Raw genomic sequence first — 10,861 nt, 5'->3', positions numbered from 1 at the left:
TATATATACATACTGTATAGGTAGTGTTTGTGTGTGAAAGACAAGCATTTCATCCACACAGCTAACAATAGCAACCTCCCAAGGACCTCCACTTACGTGATAGGAAATCAGTCTAGACGAGTGTGTGAGAGTAGACCAGAACCCACCCCCCCCACTAGAACAAATTCCAATCCTTCCATATTTTCATACAAAGAGACTCCCTCTAGCCTGGCTGAAACCTTACGCACTCATTACTCACTGTGCCAAGTACATAGAACCTGACCGTCCTGCTTTGTATAGATCCCTATTTTATTAACAGAGTACTACCCTAAGTAACCAGTATTATAACTGCGGTTATTTCAGGTAAGCAACTAGGCTAAGCGCAGTCACCTGTACCGTAGCACTTGGGACACCCAGCTCTGAGCTGGCTGTCTCAGGACCTTGGCCCCACAGACCTTTAGACACTTTATACTGGCTGCCATAACTGTGAACCCTTATGCTCCACATTCCTTCCCTCTACACATGGCAAACCACACTCACCCCAGTTCTCCAAGGACCCACGTGGCAGAGGAGCCCATCCCCAACACAACGATCGCTCTCATCCTCGTCCACCCAACGCCATAACTCCCTCATCTAGTCCCCAGCCCCCAGCAGGCAGGTGGCGTGAGCGCTGGGCAGCCCAGGGCGGTGTGTGTGTCCCGTGTTGTGTTCTGAGTGGCAACAGTGATCACCGTAATTCCATGCAGCCATGTGCTCGTGACCCCCGTGTCATTACCACGCCTGGCCAACGAGTGCCCAGCCCTGGCCAAGCGAAGCCCCCACTGCCTCTCATGGTGCAGTGAGCTGCCAGGCCCCACATGCCCCAGCTGTGTTCTTGTTGCTTCTCTGTGTGACCATGCACTTCCCTGGAGTCACATGCTGCCCATGTCCCTGTGCCTGAGTCACCCATGGGCTGTACTTTGCAGTTTCAGCCCTTCGAGCCACTGCAGCCTCCAGTGCTGTGCTCCTAAGCCTAGGACCCGAGGACTGCCTGTGGCCCCTGCCTGGGCGGAGGCCCTTTCACAAAGGGAGGAGCTGCCACCACAGGCTGCACCTGGGACCGTGTGAGCCAGCGGGTCTGCCCAGCCACAAGAGACCCCGGAGCCCACTATGGCCTGTCATCACCCCACCACCCTGTGGGGCCACCCATTTCCCTCTTCATCCCCGTCATGTCGTCGAGGTCACGTACCAGCAGATCTGCAAACTGAGCACTTTGAATTTCTGCAGAGAGCAAATCCTGCAAAATGGAGGTCAGCCATCTGTCTTGCCAGCAACTCCACCTGCCTGCCCCATCCTGTCGGCATGGCACTTCTTTCTCTGTCATCTGTTCAGAAAGAGCATTGATAAGCATGGTATGTGTGAGTGGGGCCAGGCTGGGCTGGTGAGGAGCTTCCAGCTTCTCTGTTCCCTGAGTCCCTTGCTTTTCCTCACCAGTCAGGCTCTGCCATGTCCTCAGCTGAAGGACACCATTCTGAGGAGGAAGATGGAACTGTACTGCATGTCACCTGGTGCCAGTCATGTGAGGCTGTGCTCTCTGTATTGTACACGTGCAGACTACACCAGTGTTACTGTTGACAAATAATTGCAGTAAAGTGATAACATATTAAACATGTCAGCTTTTCTTCACCCTCTTCTGAGCCCATGGTAAGTCAAATTGTAAGCTTGAGACTGTTCCAAAAGAGATGTGGTTGTTTGATACAGAATTGCTGTCTTCAAAAAGACATCACTCAGGAACAAACCCCCAGGTAGGACCAGCCTGTCCAGCAGGGTGGGACCTCCCTCTCCACTACCTCCTGTGCTCCTCTGGCTGCCCAGGGCTCTGGGCTCTACCACTGTCCTCCAAGTCCTAGAGCCATGCTGAGGATAGACAGTACTCAGGCCTAGGGACAAGGCTTCTGAGCATACTCAGTATTTTTCTGGGTTCCCAATCCTGTAGGGCATCAGATCAGGGTGAGGAGACCTCACAGGCCCGTGTCATTTACAAACGGGGAACTGTCTTCAAAGGGTGTGGCTGGGCCTGGAGTCATGGCACAGAGCCAGCTTGGAAAACACAAGGTACAAGTGCATTGGCATCCTGTGTTCCTGTCACAAAGCTATGACACTGAGGCACTGTGGTCCCTGTCTAAGGGAGAGATAGGAGGAGTCAAAGTCCCTGACACCTGAACCTCCCTGTCTTGTTGTTAGCTGATACTTGGGGCCCCCCACTTGGGATACGAGCTCTTCTAGTCATCTGTAGACCTGGTGACAGAATACCTTAGTAGAGGCAGCTGGTAACATCACAGAGGGCTTTCCTGCAACAGCAGTGAAGTTGTAGGGTTTCCTTTTTTCTTTTTTCTTTTTTTTAAATTAAGCTTTCAAGTGAGTTATATAGTAATGTAAAAATAAAGTTCATCTTAGCATGCTGTGCGTGGGATGTATCACTGTCCCCAGCTACATGGTATGGAGCTCTCTCTGCAGCATGTTGGGGATGCTGTCCACAAGTGAGCCTTCAGCATACAGGGTCCCTGTCCACAGGCAAGTCTGCAGGATGTAGGGGATACCAGTAAAACAAATTAGGGCAGCAGCCCTAGTAAAACAAACACCACCTTTGCCTGCTGCCTAAAGAATGAGCTGTGTTCTAATCTGGTTTGGAGGTTTTGTAAGATTGTGTGTGTGTGTGCCTGTGAAGGCCAGAAGACACCTGATTCCTTGGAACTAGAGTTACAGGCAGTTGTGAGCCACCCAACATAAATGCTGGGAATTGAACTTCAGTCCTCTGTAAGAGCAGCAAGTGCTCTAACCACTGAGCCAACTCTCCAGCCCCCAAATCTTTGCCATAAATTGCCTTTGAATTTTTTTACAATTTATTTGTATGTGTGAGTGGAGGGGACACATGCCCTAGTATGCATGTGGAGGTCAGAGGACAACCTGCAGGAGTCACTTTTTCCCTCAACCATGTAGGTCTCAAGGATTGGACTTAGGTTGTGAGGCTTGGCAGCAAGTGCCTTTACCTACTGAGTCATCTTACTGGCTAAGTGTTTTAAATCTGGACACTGATTCATGCAGCATGACAAAACGTACTGCAGTGCTTGGGGTGCCTTCCTCCTATGGTGTTCAATGTGCTGGGTACCTCCTGCTATGAGTCCTGAGTCAGCACTATTTCCTTCTTTTTTTTTTTTTGAGACAGGGACTCCCTGTAGTCCCAGCTGGCCTGGAACTCACTATGTAGACCAGGCTCACAGAGATCCACCTACCTTTGCCTCCTGAGTGCTCGGACTAAAGGTGGGCCACCATACCCAGCTATTCTTTCTCATTCTTAACCACATTCCACACGTCTGCTAATCTAGGTAAGAAAAACTTCCATTTAAATCTGAAAGGTAGCCAGGTATGGTAGTACAGGCTATAATCTTAGCACTCAGGAAGTTGAAGCAGGATTACCCTGGGAGGGCCAGCCTGGGCTACAGTAGCAAGATCCTATCTTCCAAAAGATAAACCAAAGCCATTTGTAATGGTACATGCCTATAATTCTAGCACTTGAGAAACTGAGGCAGGAAGATTGCCACAGGTTTGAGGCCAGCTTGGACTACACAGCAAGATCCAGGGCCAGCCAGCCAGGGATACATAGCAAGACCCTGTCTCAAAATGACCAAATAAATAAAAGACAGAAAACCAAATCTGAAACCAAAGGGCAGCATCCAGGAATTCTCACTTCATTCTGAAAGGCAGGCTCATTGTGATTATCACAGTCACCCTCAGAGATGCTAAGGAAAAAAGCTAAATTAATAAAACAGTAGGGCAGCAGAGACCACCCCACATTCTTTGAGAACTACCCAGGACAACATCCCCTGTTACTCACTGCACAGTGCTCAGGAGAGCAAAACCCACAGATGCCAGTCAGAGGCCAGCAGAGGAGCCATCAGTGGACACAGTGGGGTCTGCGGTGGGAGAGCACAGATGACCTCAGCCAGCACCATGGTCCCTGAGAGAAGGAACCCAAAGAAGGGAGCAGAGACCTGGTGAGGGTGAGCAAGCAGCCAAGTGAGAGGTGGGACCAGCTAAGGAAGGACCTCTTCAGATGGGCCTGTCAGAGGTGGACCTCCAGAAGCCCCCTTTATATATGGACCTTTATTATGGACTTCACTGTCCTGAGTTTCAAACCCAGGAAACCCACTGAGCCTTTCTGATACGCTCCAGGAAAATCCAGCCACCACACAAAGTGTTTAAAAAAAAAAAAAAAAAGAAACCTGTACAAGTGGAAATATATGTGAATTAAACAGGAACAAAAGTCAAAGGCAGGGTGGGGGTTCTGGGAGATAACTGTCAGGAATGTGCTGCTGTTTAAACACTTAGGGCCTGGGTGTGGATCCCTAGTGCCCATGTAAAAGCTGGCTGTGGCAGATGGCAAGCATCTGTCCAACACTAGGGAGGTGGGGGCACAGAGACAGGAGGACCCTGCGGTTCATGGCCAGCCAGCCTCGTCAAACTGATGAACTTCATAATAAGAAACACTATCTCAAAGGATAAGGTGAAGAGGGATGAGGAAGACACTGGACATTGACTGTTGGACTCCATATGCATGTGCATATACACATACACATGCACATACACACACACTGAATCAGAAGAGGATAATCACAAGACAGTCTTAATGTGCTGGTTAGTTTTATTATCAACTTGACCCAACCCCCTGGGAAACAGTTCAGGAATTTGCGAAATTGTAAGAGACTGTCTTAATTAATGATTGATGTTGGAGGGCCCAGCCCACCGTGGGTGGCACAGTCTCTAGGCAGAGGTTTGGGCTGTATAAGGAAGCTAGCTGAGAGAGGGGTGAGAGGAAGCAGGCCAGTAGACAGCATTCCTCTGTGGTTTCTGCATCAGGTTCTTGTCTTAAGTTCCTGCCCTGACTCCCCTCAGTGATGAACTGTCCACCTGGAAGTGTAAGCCAAAATAGATACTCCCCACCCCCAAACACACATACACACACCCCATGCTGCTTTTGGTCATGGTGTTTATCACAGAACAGAAAAAGTAACTAGAGCACTTTCTGTCATGAAGTATAAATGCCCAGATATGGAAATAGCCACAAAGTACAAACAAAAGCTCCAAATAAACTGGATAAATTAAGTGAGCTCCTGGGACACATTGTAAAACTGAAGAAAATTGGACAGTCATCTCAGGTACATGGACAGAACAGATAAAAACTGAGATCACAGAAACAGGATTAAAATGAAGGCCCTAATAGAGAACGCAGCTTGGGGAAAAGTCTTACATCGGAGCACAGCTGGGACCATCAGAAGACCTAGCAGACCTGTCACCAGAGTCCCCAAAGGAGAGACAAGGAGCTGTGAGTTTGAACTGAGCCATGAAGCTAAAGGGGCAACACTGTGCTGAGGGAGCATCCCACTGGGACTGCAGGGATGGACAGCAATTCTCGCACCAAGAGCAGGCCCTGTGAACTCGGTGAACTTTGAGATACAGAGGACATTCCCTAGACCACCAGGTAACAAGAGCAACTCACTCATAAACTCAGACGGGCATCACAGGAGGAAGAAAAGGGTGCAAGGGTACTGTGACAAGCCAGGGCATGAAGGTGACCTTGTGATGGCTGGTTTGAGGTGTTGGCTTGTCTGTACTGAAGAACACCCACATGACTGGACGCATTCTTCCTGGGTGGCCTGAGATGGGTCTTGAAAAGAGACTAGAATTTGACCTGCTGACAATCTACAGCAGCTCTGCCTCACCCTGGAGAGGGGCCATCACCAATCCAGAATGTGGATGTGACCGATGCCAGGTGAAGCAGGTGACCAACCCACCCTAGCTCCAGTTCTGACTCCAGCAGGAGCACACATCCCCTGCCCTCAGATAGACTCCAGGTTCTTGTGTCTGGGATGCTGGGTCTCACTCCAGAGACACGCCCCCCCAACATGTGTAGCCTTTGGCTCAGGACTGAGGGTCCTCCCTGAGAACACTCCAGGCCCTTCAGGGTCTCAGACATGCTACTTACACTGAACAACATGACCAGTTGTGCCAGGTGTCCAGTCTGCACGTGGTACACCATTGGGACATCTTGGCCCCCAGCAACATAAACCAGTTCTCCCACGTATCCCTGCAGGCTCTGGAGGCCTGGGAAACACACCTACAGAACAGGAAGAAACTTCCTAAACACAGCCAAAGCAAGGGACAGGACTCCGAGCACACCTCAATGTGCACTGAGCAGAGCAAGACAACAGAGTGTGCAGCAAGCTCAGCATGAAAGAGCACTAAACCTGCAGCAGAGCTACCGCAGCCTGACTGGAAAAGTGCTTGACCCATCGAAATAAAGATATTGTAAGATTGGCCCATGGATTGTTGCCGTTTGCCATAGCAACTCTGGGCATCAAGACCCCAAACTCAGTGACACTGAACAGTGAGTACTTGGCTGAGAGATGCTCAGTAAGGAAAGTGGTTCCTTGCAAGCATGAGGAGATGAGGTTCATCCCTGTGCTGGGGAGGTAGAGATGTGGGTCCCTGGGGCTCACTGGCCAACCAGACTAAGCCATTTGGTGAGTTTCAGTCCAGTGTCTCAAAACCATGTCTCAAAAAACAAGGTAGATTGTGCCCGAGAAATGACACCTGAGTTTGATCTCTGGCTTCTATACGCATGCATACAAATGTGCATGGACACACACACACACACACACACACACACACACACACATGAACATACACACTATGGACACACATTTCCCAGTCATGCATCTGTAGTTTGATAGGGGTTCAACAGATCTGGACAAGAGTCAGTTATGGGCCCATGACCCCCATTCTTCTTGAACCAGGGCCTGTTTGAAGCATTCCTGTTGGTGACAAAAGACCAAACAATGGAAGTCCCCACCAACACACAGATCTCTGTCATGTCTGTCCATTAAAATCCCACTGGCCACATGGGGACCATGACCCCATCCTAAAGTCAGGGGTTGGAATGGTCATCCTGACATGTGACCATGTAGTCATACAGGTATGGAATAGAACTGCATTGGATCTGCATCGGACCAGAGTCAAACTCAGCCAGCTCTGCCCATGTTCTGAGGCACACATAACACTACACTTTGAAAAGTTTGATAAACATAAGGAGATGGGCACACATGCACAGGCAAACAAAACATACATAAAAAGAGCAGAGGAGGGAGTTACATCTTCACGTCTAATGAAGTAGAAAACAGGCCTTAAAATAAGAGGCATAGTTACATGACTTATGTTAGTGCACACTAAATTTCCAGTTCCAATTGGAAAGCCCCCTCCAGGCATGGGGAATGTTGGCTAAGTCTGATCACTTTCTCACAAAGGAAATGTCAACACATCCTAAGGTTGAGATACCAACACCTTGTAATCACAAGTCAAACCAGATGTTTACCTAAAAATTAAAGCATCCCTTCCAACTAGAAATTATCCATTAAATGATTTGGGTACAAAATCAAATATAGGAGCTGGAGAGATGGCTCAGAGGTTAAGAGCGCTGGCTGTTCTTGCAGAAGACCCAGATTCGAATCCCAACACCTACATGGTGACTAACAACCATCTGTAACTCCAGTTCCAGGGGATTTGATGTCCTCTTCTGTTGTCCATTGGCACTGCACGACATGGATGCACTTACAAACATGTAGGCAATATACTAATACACTTAAAATAAAAACAAATAACATATAGAGTAAAAAGGTAGAATCTGTTAACAAATGATACCTCCTGGGACTGGTGAGATGGCTCAGTGGAGGAAGGCATCTGCTGCAAGCCCGACATCCTGAGTTCAATCCCCAGGACCCACATGCTGGAAGAACCAACTCCTATAAGTTGTCCACTGGCCTCCACATGCACACCTTGGCATACACATATGGCACACACATAAATCACCAAATGAATAAATAAAGTAATTAAAAAGACATCAGCTAAAACCATTCCGGCTGGGTAAATGAAGAGGTGGGAAGGACTGTGCAAGTGGGGGCAGTTTTTTTCAACTGCCATGCTATTTTGAATGATGTCATGCCAAAAAACACGTAAACTCCCATGAAATGGGTGATGAACCTAGAGCGTCCACAGGAGAGAGTGCTGCTTCACAGACTCCTGCAGCACAAAAGACAGCCTGCAGGCCTTGGGGTATCATGGGAAATGTTCCCAGACTCAAAAGCCACACTGCTATCACATCGACCCCAGCAGGGGGTGGGGGGCTGTTGGTTAAAGCTGCTAGGACACAGGCCTACAGGATGAGCTGCTAAGATGAACAGCCATGCAGAGCTGCATCAGGAGCACATTACAAGCATGTTGTATGCAAACCCCACCAGCTTACTTCAGGACTGAAAGAATGGTTTGATATTAGCAATTTTCAGAAAACATCCATCCTGTAGCAGAAATGCTAAAATAATCATAAAATTATTTCCACAGATACCAAAGGGCCATCAACAAAATGCAGAACCCAATCCTGATCTCTAACTCAGAATATGAGCCGTGTGCACCTGGGGCCAGAAACCAACTGCAGAGTAGAGAGTGCTGTCCACACCAAGGGGAAGGACATGGCTATACTGGCATGGTCTGAGTGTGTCCCCAGCCCATGTTCCTCCCTTCCCCACCACCCCATTTACACAGGCAAGGCTCAGGATTTTGCCAAATAATCTCCGAGGGACAAAACTGTACCCACTGGGAATCGTTGCTCTAGGAGTAGAAAGATGGAGCGGGGGGGGGGGGACCGATCACACTGAATTTACTTTATACTTAATCTTCACTTTCCAGAGGTGTCTGGGTGGCTCTGTGTCCATTTTACAGGTGATAAACTAAGGCTAAGGTCATGAGGTCAACAAATAAACAGCAGAGCTAATCCTGCCCTTGGGGTGAGGGTACACAGCCCACCTGCTCTGGGCACCACCCACACATACCAAGGGAAGGCAAGCCCCAAGGTGTGCAGGTCCTGCTGGCATCTGGCCCTGGATTGCACAGTAAGCTCTAGTCCAACCCTACCTCATCTGGGTTTTAGTCAAAACGTTTTTTTCCTCTTTTCATGCAGTCACAGAGCCAGTTTTCTTTGGCGGGGAGAAATGGATGCCTGCCTCCCTCCTAAGGGGTATGGGTAAAGCATGCGGGTGAGGAAGAAATGGTGGGGGCAGAGCTCTGAAGCCGTAAGGAGCCTGTGGATGGCTCAGCCAGCAGAAATGCCTGGGTTTCCAGCACAGAAGTCTCTGCCCAATTTAGAATCCTCCAGGCCAGGAACAGTCCCTCATTCTTCTGGGTATGAATATAAGGTGGTTAGGGCCTTTCTTTCCTGAGAAGAGTTTAAAATGACTTGAGTGACCATCACCACCCTGAGCAACAGTGAACACTTCAACCCAGAGAAGGGCCTAAAATCAAGGGGGGGTGGGGGGACAGATGGGCATGCACATGCATGCATACACACACATACACACACACACACACACACACACACACACAGCACAGCACATGTTTCAGCTAGTTCAATACTAAACACCCAACACCTGTGTCCTCATTTCCCACCACTGTCCTGGCCTGGAGCAGCTCAGGCTGGACCAGCAGGAGCCTCCCCACAGACTCCAGGGCCTCCCTGGGCTGCAGGGACAGAAGCTGGCTTTAGTCTTGGACCTGGCCAGATGGAGACAGGATGGCAAGAAAAACTCTGCCTGCTGGCTTGCTGTGCAAATCCCAACTCAGAATGCCTTTGGGGGATGGTTCACTCCAAACTTCGATGTGTTCTCTTACGAACCATCATGGGAAGGAAACTAGTTCTTTCCCACGGGAGGCCTCAGTGTGTCTGTGATGAGCCTGTCTGCCCCCTCCAGGCCTCTATGAACTTCCCCAGGCTGCATAGGCATTTGCATGTTTGTGATTTATGTAAATGAATTCACAGAGTATTCCTTTCTCTGCTGGGTGCTTCCCCTGCTGATGGTTTCCAGGTTCCCATGCTGTGCAGGTGTAAACACTTGCTGTTCTGTGCAGTCAGTATTTCATTGCACTGGGAATTCACTGGAAAGCAGCTGAAGATGACAGTGGGGTGGGCGGTGGGGGTGGATGGTGGGGTGGACAACAGTGGGGTGGAGAGTGGTAGAGGGTGGTAAAAGGTGGGGGTGTGGAGGGGGGTTAGTAATGGACAGCAGGGCTGGTGGACAGTGGTATGGTGGACAGTGGGGAGCTAGGAGGATGGATGGTATGGTGGACAGTGAAGGTGGATGGTGGCAGTGGACAGTGGTGGGTGGTGGGGATGGACAGTGGTAGGAGTGGATGGTGAGGGTGGAGGGTGTGAGATCGTACAATGCAGAATGATATACTGCTGTACTCTTAAGGGTTATGACTACAAATTTAATGTAAATGCTATACCAATAAAATAACAGCAAAGTTTTCAAGAAGAAATAAGATATACGACATAGCGGTGCACAGTCTGGGGGTGGACACATGCTGTTCTCATACTGTACATGAGGCAGAACAGCAGTCAAAGGCCATAGCAGGTCTGCTAGAATGTCTTCTGTAGACCTTTGGAAAATGCTGGAAGCTTCAGGAAGTCAGGCCTTACTGGAGAAAGTAGATCAGATTGGTGGGTGTGATTTGGTTTTTGTTATTGTTTCCTTTTGTTTTGTTTGTTTGTTTTTAAGACAGGTCTCCCCGCAGCCCCTGCTGCCCTAGAACTCACTATATAGATCAGGCTGGCCTTGATCTCAAATGTATCCCCCTGCCTCTGCCTCCTGAGTACTGTGATTAAAGCCATGTGGCCCCACTCCCCTCAGTGGGAGTGATTTGAAAATTATACCCGGCCTTAGCCCTTCTCTGCCTCCTTCCTGTGAGCTATGAGGGCAGGGCCTCCTCCTCTCCTCCTCCTCCTCCTCCTCCTCCTCCT

This window comes from Nannospalax galili, unplaced genomic scaffold (genome assembly GCF_000622305.1).
Source record: "Nannospalax galili isolate Female #2095 unplaced genomic scaffold, S.galili_v1.0 scaffold332, whole genome shotgun sequence".
NCBI classification, from domain to species: Eukaryota; Metazoa; Chordata; class Mammalia; order Rodentia; family Spalacidae; genus Nannospalax; species Nannospalax galili.
The sequence above is the reverse complement of the archived record's forward strand: the minus strand, read 5'-3'. Positions refer to the sequence as shown.